Below are 11,602 nucleotides of genomic sequence, written 5' to 3'. Positions count from 1 at the left end.
AACCATGCCTACATTTCTATTTTTCCCAGAATCTGAAGAACAACATTGGTTATTTGGGCAGTTGGCTATTCCTGGGTACATTTCAGAAATGACTTGTGTTTATTTATTAGTGGGTATTTTTAACAGTGTTTCAGAGCATTTCTCCAATAACCCCGCAAAGGAGTGTGGGCTCCAGCCCTGGCGAGGGACGGGGTAGAAAGGAAAAGATGTCATGGCTGCTGGAATCACCACCCGCTCTCTCCTTAGCACTTCTGCTCACTGGGGCCCCAACGTGGGGGCAGTCATGGCCGTCTGAAAAGCAAGGCTCTGAGCTTTGTTCCTCCACCGGGGCTTCCGTGAAAGGACGTTGTTAGAGCCTGAATCAGATTACTTCACACACACACACACACACACACACACACACACACACACACACACACACACACACACACACACACACACACACACGGCTCAGGCGGAGATTCTGGAGGCAAAAAAGGATGGTGGATTCCTGAGCAGTCACCCACAGACCTGAGCGGCCAGGAATGCTGCCGGCTCCTGGGCACTGACATCATCCCCCCTTCTGGCTCTGGGAGGAGCCCTCTGACCTCCAGGTCTTGGGGCAATTATTTTTAGCCTCGAACCCACCCTGTGGCATTTCCATGGTGCACTTGAGGGAGACAGAATTTTGGGGAGGGCCCCGTTGGCTTTTTTGAGCTTCCATCTCTGCCTCTGCCTGTGAAATTAGAGACTGTTAAGGATGGAAACTATGGGTCCAGCATCTTCATTTGGTGGGTGAGCCTGGAGAGGTCGACAGTCAGCTGCAAATCTGCCTTCCTGATCCCCAGCTCTGCCCCGACCTCATCCCTCCTGCTCTGTTCTGTTAAAGCAGTTCCCAAAGAACCTGCTCTTGGGACCACCCTCACTCTCAAAAATTAATGAGGGGCTTCTCTGGTGGTGCAGTGGTTAAGAATCTGCCTGCCAATGCAGGGGACACAGGTTCGAGCCCTGCTCTGGGAAGATCCCACATGCCGCGGAGCAACTAAGCCTGTGAGCCACAACTACTGAGCCTGTGCGTCTAGAGCCCGTGCTCCACAACAATAGAAGCCGCGACAATGAGAAGCCCGCGCACCGCGATGAAGAGTAGCCCCCGCTTGCCGCAACTAGAGAAAGCCTGCGCACAGAAACGAAGACCCAACACAGCCAAAAATAAATTAATTAATTAATTAAAAAAAATTAATGAAGACCCCAAGAGCTTTTGCTTATTTGGGTTATAGCTATCGATGGATGCCTATGTTAAAAGTTAAAGCTGAGAAATTAAAAATATATATTATGTATTAATTCATTAAAATACATTAATAAACTCATTGCACATTAACACAACATATTTTATGAGTAATAACTATGTTTTCCAAAACAAAAAAAATTAGTGAAAAGAGGGGTATCATTCTCCATTTTGCAAACGGTTTTCATGCCTGGCTTCATAGAAGACCATGGGATTGTAATATCTGCTTCTACACTCAATTGTTTGCAATATCACACGTCATGTAGCCTGTGGAAACTCCACAGTGAAAGACTGAGAGGGAAACTAGCAACTGTCTTTGGATTGTTACAAAAAGCCTGGACACCCTCAGGGTTCCCTGTATCACACTTTGAGAACAACTGGTCTGTGATCTATCCATCTTTAACCCTCTTTTTAACTCTGGCTCATACAGTCATTTAATAAACATTCATTGAAGAATTGCTGAGTGTTGAGCTGGGAATTTAAAGACCATGTAGCATATGTGACTCTGAGTGCAAAAAGAAACAGCCGACTTTATCTTTCTATTAACGATGTAATTATCTGATCTCACGCCCATCTTTCTCCAGGATGCTGGGAAAATTAACCTCTATCCTTCCCGGGCTTCCCCATCCAAAGATTGTGGCATATTCCAGGGTCTTGAGTAGAGCAAAAGCTCTGGGGGACGGTCCTGTGGCCTGACGCCCAGTCTACTCGGGAGCCGTTGAAATAGTCACTGCTTAGCAGTCGGCCCCACACCTCCACATCAGGCTTGAGGCTGGAGGAGGGTCTTGCTCGTGTTCCCACCTGCCCCTCTCCAAGAGTGTGGGTACAGGGCCCCACTGGCTCCCCCCTGGGAACCGCAGTCCTCTCTCTCATTCCTTCTTCCTCCCCCCTGGTTCCTTCCTTGCAGGCCAGATTCTTCTCCCTGTAAGTTTCTTCAAGACACTGACTCTCTCCCATCCACCACAAAAAGCCAGGGAAATGTGCAGGCTATTTCTGCTTCCTGCCCGCCTCCTGCCTCCCTTGGAATTAAGAGAGTTAATAATAAATGTGCCTGGTGCACACGGAGTAGCCAATAGATGTTCCTATTCTCATTCTTGCTGCCTTTACTCAGGGGACATTGAGGCACAAAGTTTGAATTCGAAAGGGGAAAATTCAGGAAGAGAAACCCTCCAGGGTTCACATTTCCACGTGTCCCGTGAGGATGACACCGTGTCCTCCCCTTCACCAGCTGCCCTTGATGCCCAAGCAGAGGATGAGGACCGTCCCTCAGCCCCCTTCTCCTCCATAGCCACTCTCCTGTCTCGGATCACACTATGTATTTTGTTCATGGAGAAGCCTGCTCCTGGATCATCCACAGATTGTGAGAATCAGTGGGGTCTGTGGAAGCTTCTGCAGAGCCCCTGGGTCACCCATCCTGCCTGTGCTCAGGCCCCCCGGGAATGGGCAAATCTGCAGAGACATCTGCTCCTCTCCAGCATGTCTGTCCTCCTTCAGGTGACCACCTGCCACCCCACCTGTTTTCAGTGGCGTCAGCTGTGAGCTCAGTGCCTGCTGGGAAGCCCCCCACCATGGTCTGACGGACACGGTGGTCAGCCCCAGGCCGTTGCCATGGTGCAGGTCAACCATGTGGGTCCATCTTGTAGAGTCAGTGATTATTGGTGGAATGGCAGGTGTGAATGGGCAGAGGAAGGTCACCTCCGTGTAGGCTGAGAGCGTCCTCTACGGGATGCAGGTGGAGTTGCCACTTCCTCTCTCACCAGCTGGAGCCCATGGGGCAGCTCTATCTTGGCCAAAACCATTCTGGTCATTGAGGCCTTTGCCCATCCTGATGGGGCTGCTAAGGCATGGTCCCTACTAGTTGTACATGTACATGTGTGTGTGTCCCCAGGCACACAACACTCAGAAAAATGGCACAGCATGGAGTCTTCTTGTTTTCTCCTAGGCTGTCAGCTGCAGGTCCCTCCACAAAGCCTTGGGAGTAAGTCTGGAAGAAATGTGGTTGGTGGACAATTAAGACTTTTTAAGTGGAAAATACCCTCTGCTTTTTTCTTAGGATGTGAACTCCGCGGATGTCAAGCCTGGTGAGAGCTGCTGTCGGACCCCTTGGTAAGACCAGGCTGGTGACTGCCAAGTGCCCCTGGTCTCCTGTGTGCTCAGGACAAGTGGGGCCTGGTCCCGACTGTGGCTGGGCCCCAAGCCCCTGTGTATCTGGCAGCCTTATCCTCCTGTTCCCCTGGCCCAGAAGCTGGAGATGAGCAGGACGCCTTCTGAGCCATACCAAGTTCAGAGCAGAGAAACAGGGTTAGGACTCAGCCCCACAGGCCCCAGCCCCCAGCTTCCTGCACAAGCGACATGACATGGGGTGATGGGGGCCTCGAGTCAAGAACTACAACAGATCAGGGCTCAGGAAAATTGCCCGCGTTGTCTGGTTCTGAGCAGACTCACTCGAGGTGAATCAGAGGTGAGTCAAGCGCCTTTGAGGAGGAAATGACTTCCCCGGCGGCCCTTCCTGGCCAGGGCACCATCAGTCACCCTCAGGAAACAGAAGGAGCAAGAGAGGAGACAGTCTACAAACTCTTGGTTGCAAACGTCCCTTTTCTCCCAGGATGTGGTGGAATTGTCGTGTGATGAGCCTCCTGTGGGGCTGGGTTGTTTTTTGACCAAGTCAGGCCTGTTCAGTGAGGTGTGGGGGTTCCCTGAAGACTGTTCTCCATATACTTTCCAGGGTACCTGTGCCAGGGCATAACCTTGGCTCTTCTCCTGGGGGAGGGGTGTTCCCTGGAAGGCAGGACATGGTTGCCAAGAGGCTGGAGAGGCTGCAGTCTCATAGCTCTTTCATGGCCTCCAGGGCGGAGGGCTTTGTGGTGTGGACCCAAATTCCCGTGGCTGCGATCATGGCTGTCTTAGACTGTGGACTCTGGGAAGGCACTGGCCTTTCTGTCTAAGAGGCTCTGGTGTCTTTCAGCCCAGCAGCGCCCGTGGCTAAGGTACGATGATTTCTCAGGTCAGGCATGACTTTTTCTGCTGACAATTTATTTCCACACCTCCTAAAGGTGCTTAGAATCCGAGTCCTAGTTAGGGATGGAGGGAAATTTGGATCATCTAAACCCTTCATCTGACAGAAGAGGAAACTGAGGCTCCATGCCTGTGACATACTCAAGGTCACCGAGAAATTCATGGAAGACCCAGGACAAACCCCAGGTTTCTTCTCTGGCTGGTCCACTGTGTGCTTTATAGTTTCCATGAGGCTAGTTAATAACAACTCAATTTTCATATGCTGTAATTAATACTAATACAACTAATAATAATGGCATGTTGTTTCTGTAACTCTGGGATTTACTCCTTAAATTTGGGTCCTAAGTCTCTGTTGCCCGACCTTCATAAAGTTAGGTTTGAATGCAGCCTAAACTCCGCAATGCAATGATTTGCTGATCGTGATTAGGCATCATATTTTGGGGGTTGATTTGCCTAGAATCTCGATTTTTTTCCCCTCCTCTGTTCTCACCATGAACGCAGGATTCATCTCCGCACAATCTGTGAACTGTTCCCAATAAGACTGTCCTCATTTCATCTCACACCCCCCCACTGGCAACACCAAGGGCTGTAACTGATGTGGTTCGGAGACCCGAGTCCAAGACGTAAAAATGAATCCCCTGTGACGGTCTGGACGACGCAAACAGATCCAGCGTCTGGCTTTAATGGGAACGAGAAATTGCTAACAGATGACGGTGGGGCTCACGGGCTCCAGTCTCTGGCCTCCAACAAGAACCCTTCCTGATGGCAGCTCCTCCCCCACATGTGCCCCAGACGTCGGTTATTTACAGGACACCACCCAGACCCCGCGATGCTAAATGTATAGCAGCAGAGGCTGCATGTGTGATGGCTGAGGTCATGGTTATTCATTTTAGCTGTAAAGACATTTGGTTTATAAAACCCCAGTGACTCCACTGGGAGGGGCTTTCGGAGAAGAACAGCCCCCGAGTTCTCTTTCTGTCCCAGCACCGGTGGGATCAGCACTTACGTCACTGGCCCCCATTCAACGCTCTGGGGCCAAGGAAGGCCCTGGACTTGCTCTGGGCTATTTTGCCTTTTGGAGGAAGATGGTGTGAGTCACAGTGATTTACTACAGACTCAGCAAAAATGTGTCTGACGTGCTTGTGTCCCAAACAGAAGGCACAGAAACTGCTAAGAAATTACATGAGGGCTCAGAAACAGACATTTTGGGGCTCTGCAAGAGGCATTTGGACAAGTCCATTTCTGGAACCAGTTTTCTCATCTGTAATGTCAAAGTTGGGGTGGGGGGACCAGGCTATTTCTCAGTCCCTCTCCAGCCCTTACAGTGTGCAAGCCTGTGAGCGTGTTCTGTTGTGCATTACCAGGGTGTTTTTAATCCGCATGCCGCCTCTCCCAAGGTGGCTGCTTCCTGGAGGTCAGGGGCCATGTCTGGGTGTACATGGCTATTTCTCTACCTTTTCTTGCCCCTGTGGGTTCAATACGCTTGAACTAAAGAGGTTAAGCGAGAGGCAGAGACGTTACTTAGAAGAATTTGAAATAAACCGCACGCCCCACACCGTGTCACAGGCACGCACCATGGAAAACGAAGGTGAAATGGGCGGTAACAGGCCATCCTACCTGGCAGGTAGAGGGCTTGCCTTTATGGATCCAAAGACGTCCAGGTCGATGGGTGACAAATAACGGCCATTATTCCCAAAAGGGAACTCTTTTCAACCCTCTGCACACGAAAGAAGAATCACTGTCAGTGGGCGCCTTTTGAACACATCCAACAATAGCACAGACTAAGATAAACGTGCCCCAAATCTACGCTCTTTTTGGCAAGTTGCGATTTAGCAAAACCGTGCTCATGTAGAGAAAGACGCGTGGGACAAAGTGGTACCGTGGGTGAGGATACACGTGATTTACATTTTCTTCCGCTTGTTCATTTGTATTTTCTATATATTTAACCACAAACACAGATAAAGTATTTCAAGAAAAAATCTCAATCCCATTTAATCAGTAATTTAAGAATGATGGGGAGGTCCTGCCCCCCCCCACCCCCAGAGCAATGGGCTTCCTGCCGCCCCCAGGGACAGAACCACTTCACTCTTCCTCTTTCTTGGTTGGGGTTTGGGCAAGTCTACACACTCCCCTTATATCAGCAACTCACATAGGATCACAGGACTCCATCCTCTGTAACAGCCAGTCCTGTGGGACACCCACGGCCTGGGTGGATTCTCTCTCCTTTCAGAGCATTTCACTTCTGAATCAGTCTGTGGGCCCTGAACTCTATTCTTTCTCATGCCGTCCTTGCAGTATTTCAGGTCCATTTGTGAGCTCACCTCTCCAAATCTTCGAGCAGGTCCCTTGAGAGTGGTAATTGTGTCACCTCCCTCTTAAGTTTTCTTTCTTCTTCCCTCCCTCCCTCTGTCCCTCCCTCCCTCCCTTCCTCCCTTCCTCTCTTTTTTTCCCTTTCCTTCCTTCCTTTCTCTTTATTTCCTCCCTCCCTCCTTTCCTTCCTTCCTTCCTTTTCTTTCTTTCTTTCTTGTTTACTTGCTTGCTTTCTTTTGTTTTCTGGCTTGTTGAGCTAAAATGGACGTATAACATTTTGTAAGTTTATGGTGTACAAAGTAGTGATTTTTATGCATGTATAACAAAATCACTACCACAATAAGGTCAGTTACATCCAAAAACATGGAATGCCTCACAAATTTGTGTGTCCTCTTTGCTCAGGGGCCATGCTAATTGCCTCTGGATTGCTCCAATTTTAACACTTACATTATTTCTAGTGACCTAGCCTGGTGCTTCATATCTAATAAGCATCGAGAAATAAATGCAAAGTGCAATTGTGTTTGAACCACACTGACAGCATCCTGTCTGAATTCTGAGAATCTGTAAGTCAAGGACTTCAAGGCATCCCGATGAAGTTTGCCGAATGCAACAGAGAAAGAGGATGAGTTCTGAACATCAGGGCGTGACACCGTGAGCAGGCGAAACATGCAAGGAAAGGCCGTGAAACCTCAGTGGTCACGGGTCACTGCATTTGCCTTCTGGGTGGCTGAGGAGCAGTTGTGGCAGGTGTGGCCTGGAGGGGCTCCCAGAGCAGACCCTGATGGAAAGCACAGCCGTGGTCCTGCTGCCTCTGCCGTGTGTCTTTCCCGAGGTTCACTCAGGGGGAAACTTGGCCCAAAATCCTGTGACAAGCTCAGCTTCGGGCCGTGGTGACATCGGGCCTTGGAGGCTGTGAGTCCTGCACTGAGAGGATGCAGTCTGAGTCTCGGGCTCATTCCAGAGGCTACGTTTGCAGTGCTCTGTGCGTGCACAGGGCGCACAGGGGCCGAACGGCCTCCCCATCGCCGCTGGCCCATCTCTGGCTCATTCATCTCCTGCAGCTGTCGGCTGAGAACAACAGGTGAAAGCAGGCCCGGCCTATTGTCCTGGGAAGCCTTTAGCTACGCCTGTCACCCCCTCGCCTGGTGCAGACCTCCAGCTTAGAGTGGCTCAAGCTGGGAGGCCAGCTCTCTGCACGATTGTGACCCGGAAAGACCTCGTTCCAGACCCAGCCTCGAAAGTTCCCCACGTCTGGGCCTGGGAAGTTGTCCCGGGGCCTCTTGAGGGGTGGGGTGAAAGGCAGGGACAGGTGCAGGCCCTGATGGCTGCAGGTCCGAGAGTGCATTCCGCCTCCAGGCTGGGCCCCTGTCACCAGCAGGGTGGCCCAGGGCGCCTGGTGTTTCAGGTCCCCTCTGTCTGCCCATCTCCCCAAATCTTCAAGCGGGCCACTTGGGGGTGGTCATTGTGTGTCTTCCTTTTAAGTTCTTCCTAATGGTTTAGTTGGGTACTTTATTGTATATATTAAACCTCAAGACAGAAAAGCAAAATGCAATTGTATTTGAACCACACTGCTAGCATCCTGTCTGAATTCTGAGAGACTATAAGATGAAGACTTCAGGGCATCAGGATAACTTTGCCAAATATGACAGAGGACCAACAGGAAGACTGAAGGTCAGGACCCTAATGAGGAAGGTGGAGGGGCGGTGACAGATGGGAGGGGACCTCAAGCCTGGGGGCGGGGTGGGCTGGGAGGAGTTTGGTCTAATCCCGGCCCCAGTTACAGTTCTGTCCTCCTGCAGCCATGGCTCCCGCCCGCCTCCTTGAGAGGGAAGGCCTCCTTGCCCTGCTCTGATGGCTCAGACACGCGTCACCTCTTTGTTACCTCATTACTGTTTTTCCTTCTCTTTTTTTGTGGCGGGGAGCTGTGAGTATGAGGAGAAACAGAGTCACAGTAGGTGGGAGACTTGGGAACAAGTTCTGGGGAAGGGGGGGCCCCCAGATCATGAGCACAATGATGGAAAGCACAGAAGGGTGGTGAGTCTCCGTACGGCGCCAGTCAAACTTGAAGCGAAACGTGTGCTTCCCAGCAAACTGGGGTTGTCTGCGTCAGAGGGTCAGCAGGCCCCTTCCATGGATGCACACGGCGGGGGGGCCCAAAAGCTGGGCATGGGAGGGTGGATTCGGGGCTGGGGTCTGCCCGCTGGGTGGGGGGCTTTCTCCTTCCATCCGGAGGGCTCCTTCTGGCTTCATCCTTGGTCTCTGCAGTCCAGCAGGCTGCGCCCCAGTCAGTCACAAATGAGGGTGGCGAGCCGGACAATTTCCCCGCAAACGCTACTCCTCCTGTGTTTGGAATTCTGGGCACCAGCCTCACTCCTCATGGAACCGCTTACAAAGATGCCATTTAATTAGGCTGCTAAGTCATCGAGAGGGCAGTGAGCAAGCGTCCCTTTATTGGATTTTCTAGCCTGGAGACTGTGGAGTCATCAGTTTCCCCTCTTGCCTCTCTCTCCCACCTCCCCTGGTCCCTGCCTCTCTGCCTCATGGCCTGCACTCTGCTTAGGACCCTCGAGGCTGTTTCTTCCCTGCAGTCCAGCCAGGACACACCCAGACTGATCACCTGAGAACCCCACTTGGGCCCCCACCTTTTAAATCTTTGACGGTCGCCCACCGGCCACGGGACTAGGACTAAGCCCCTTACCCTCAGCTTTCAGACAGGTTCCTTCATCTGCCTGATCCTCCAAAGACCCCCGGGAGGAGACCTCGACCCCCCACGAGGTGTGTTCCTCCTTTCCCGCCTGGCCTGCTGCCCACACCCCCGTGCCGCGACGGGGGTCTGAGTTCAGTTCAACCTCAAATCCCCCTCAAGCCTGGCCAGCCTTGGGCACTGTGGCGTCCCTGTCTGGAACTCTTATTGTAGAGAGGCTTTTGTGGTTCTTACCACTGGTTGTGTTGTAATGTCATTCACCTTTTTACTCACATATTCTATCCAGCTAGATGAAAACCCCATTTGGTCAAGGATGTCTCATACGATTGAACGTCGGGACATCTGCGTAATCGTTTCTCAATCGAGTCAGTAGACTCTGAATTATCAGCACAAAGCATCTCAGGGTGGGGGGCTGGGTGCTGGGGCAGCAGGAGTTGTCACGGGTAGGGGGCTGCAGCACAAGACCCTCTACCCCTGGACTGTTCTCTGTGGCTACTGTGTCTAGGGACCTCCATGAACCCAGAGCAGGGCTGCGTGTGTGGTCGGCCACAGGCTTCAGCCCGTGGATGGGAACCACCCGCAGCTCTGGTGACGGCCCTCCAGGACAGACTTGCGGTGGCCACTGACTTGGGACATCTGGACTTGTCTGCAGTCTGGAGTCCCGTGGATGCCCCCTTCCCTCCCAGTGCCCCTCCCCCTTCCTTCTGCTCCCATGCCAGCTGACCCAGCTTCCCTGAGCCATCATCCCCATCATTTCCCAGCACAGTGCCGCCGGGTCAGCACGCCATCTTGGGGGAGTCCTCCCAGCAGCCCAATAAACTGGCTTCAAAATAGCTTCACTAAGCCCACTGGGGACACCCAGTCTCCCTGGCTCCCAGTCCCCCAGTCCTCCATCACCCGGTCCCAGTTGTGCTCGTGGAGGGGCTGTCACTCAACATCCTGGAGTGCAGGTCTATTATTAGGCAGCTCCCAGTGCATGCCAGCACCCACACTCCCAGGTCCCTCAGGTCCACCCTCTGGCTGCCAGTGGCTGCATGTCCCTGGGTTTTTTGTTTGTTTGTTTGCGGTATGCGGGCCTCCTACCGCTGTGGCCTCTCCTGTTGCGGAGCACAGGCTCCGGACGCGCAGGCTCAGCGGCCATGGCTCACGGGCCCAGCCGCTCCGCGGCATGTGGGATCTTCCCGGACCGGGGCACAAACCCGTGTCGCCTGCATCGGCAGGTGGACTCCCAACCACTGCGCCACCAGGGAAGCCCATCCCTGGGTTTTCTTAAGGAAAGGCAGCTCTGGCCAGGAGCATCCGGGGGGTGACCAGGTGACGGTGTCCGGAAAGAGGAAATGCTTGCTAAGTCTGGGTGGGCTCTCCTTGGAGAGGGTAAGGGGAAAACGGGGGCTGGTGATCACTGGGTCCTGGCCGCAACGCCTGCCTTTACTTCCAGGACACAGGGTTCTTTCTGCAGGGCTGGGACCCGGGGGAGGCAGGCAGGGCATCCTGCCCCTAATTCAAGGAGGAGCTCAGTCTCAAGTCTGTGCAATCCCTCGCCTCATTTCCCTCCCCCCTGCCTGGTACCATGCTCCACAGCAGAGGGGTAAAGAGAGAAGTACGGGCTGGGGGTGCCATTCCACTGATCACTTCTCTGGCCCTGAGTTTTCTCATCTGTAGAATGGATGTAATGAAGCCCCAGCCCATCTGCTTTGCGGGGTTGCTGGGATCACATATCCTCACGTGTGATGGGGTGATACTCGGAACGCCCTGCAGCCTGCTAGCCGATCGACTGGATGGCAAACGTCCCTTCCTGCCTTGCCCTTGGGTCACACATCTGTCCTCACCTGCCACCTTGTTGGCACGTGGGAAGAGACCTCGCACCCACAGTAGGAGTGGGCTCCGATCTGTGTGCTCTTCAGTGCAGACCTCGTGCTGTAAACCCCAGGCTTCCCAGAGCAAAACTCCCCTTGTGCTCAGAGGCTCCCAGCAGTGGGGAGGGGAGTAAACCTCACCAGGGCTGGGGAGAGGCATGCCCCCTGCCCCATGTGACACGGGTGAGAGCCATCATTCTTCTACAGACCTGCGGGCAGGTACGGGTGTGGCCTCTGCTCACACCAGGCGGGTGCCACTCGTGAGAGTTCTCCCCCAGCGTGGCAGCGGCAGCCGCCCAGCCCCAGGGCTCAGGCCATGCGAGCTGCTGGGGTTGTGACTGGGAGCCAGCCTTGTCCCTCCCAGCTGAGCCTCCAGCTCCAATGAGAGAGACCGGGCCCTCCCTGAGCTGCAGCTCCGGCGGGGACTCCAGGGGCATCTGGGGGCTCTTGCCC

General features: G+C 53.2%; 1 protein-coding gene and 1 non-coding gene across 2 annotated transcripts in view; both read right to left on the bottom strand.

The window, feature by feature from the left end:
* LOC109549652 (uncharacterized) overlaps nucleotides 1-11,602 on the bottom strand; it is a 127,782-nt gene that overhangs the window by 63,204 nt on the left and 52,976 nt on the right. Inside the window, exon 12 of the transcript XR_012330347.1 lies at nucleotides 5,897-5,996. The gene's annotated coding sequence lies outside the window, so the exon portion shown is untranslated. The remainder of the gene's footprint in view (nucleotides 1-5,896; nucleotides 5,997-11,602) is intronic.
* On the bottom strand, nucleotides 6,947-7,050 carry LOC117311288 (U6 spliceosomal RNA). Its single transcript, XR_004525507.1, has one exon. It is a non-coding gene; the product is annotated as a U6 spliceosomal RNA (small nuclear RNA).

This window comes from Tursiops truncatus, chromosome 2 (genome assembly GCF_011762595.2).
Source record: "Tursiops truncatus isolate mTurTru1 chromosome 2, mTurTru1.mat.Y, whole genome shotgun sequence".
In the NCBI taxonomy this organism is placed as follows: Eukaryota; Metazoa; Chordata; class Mammalia; order Artiodactyla; family Delphinidae; genus Tursiops; species Tursiops truncatus.
This window is presented reverse-complemented; position numbering and strand designations above follow the sequence as displayed.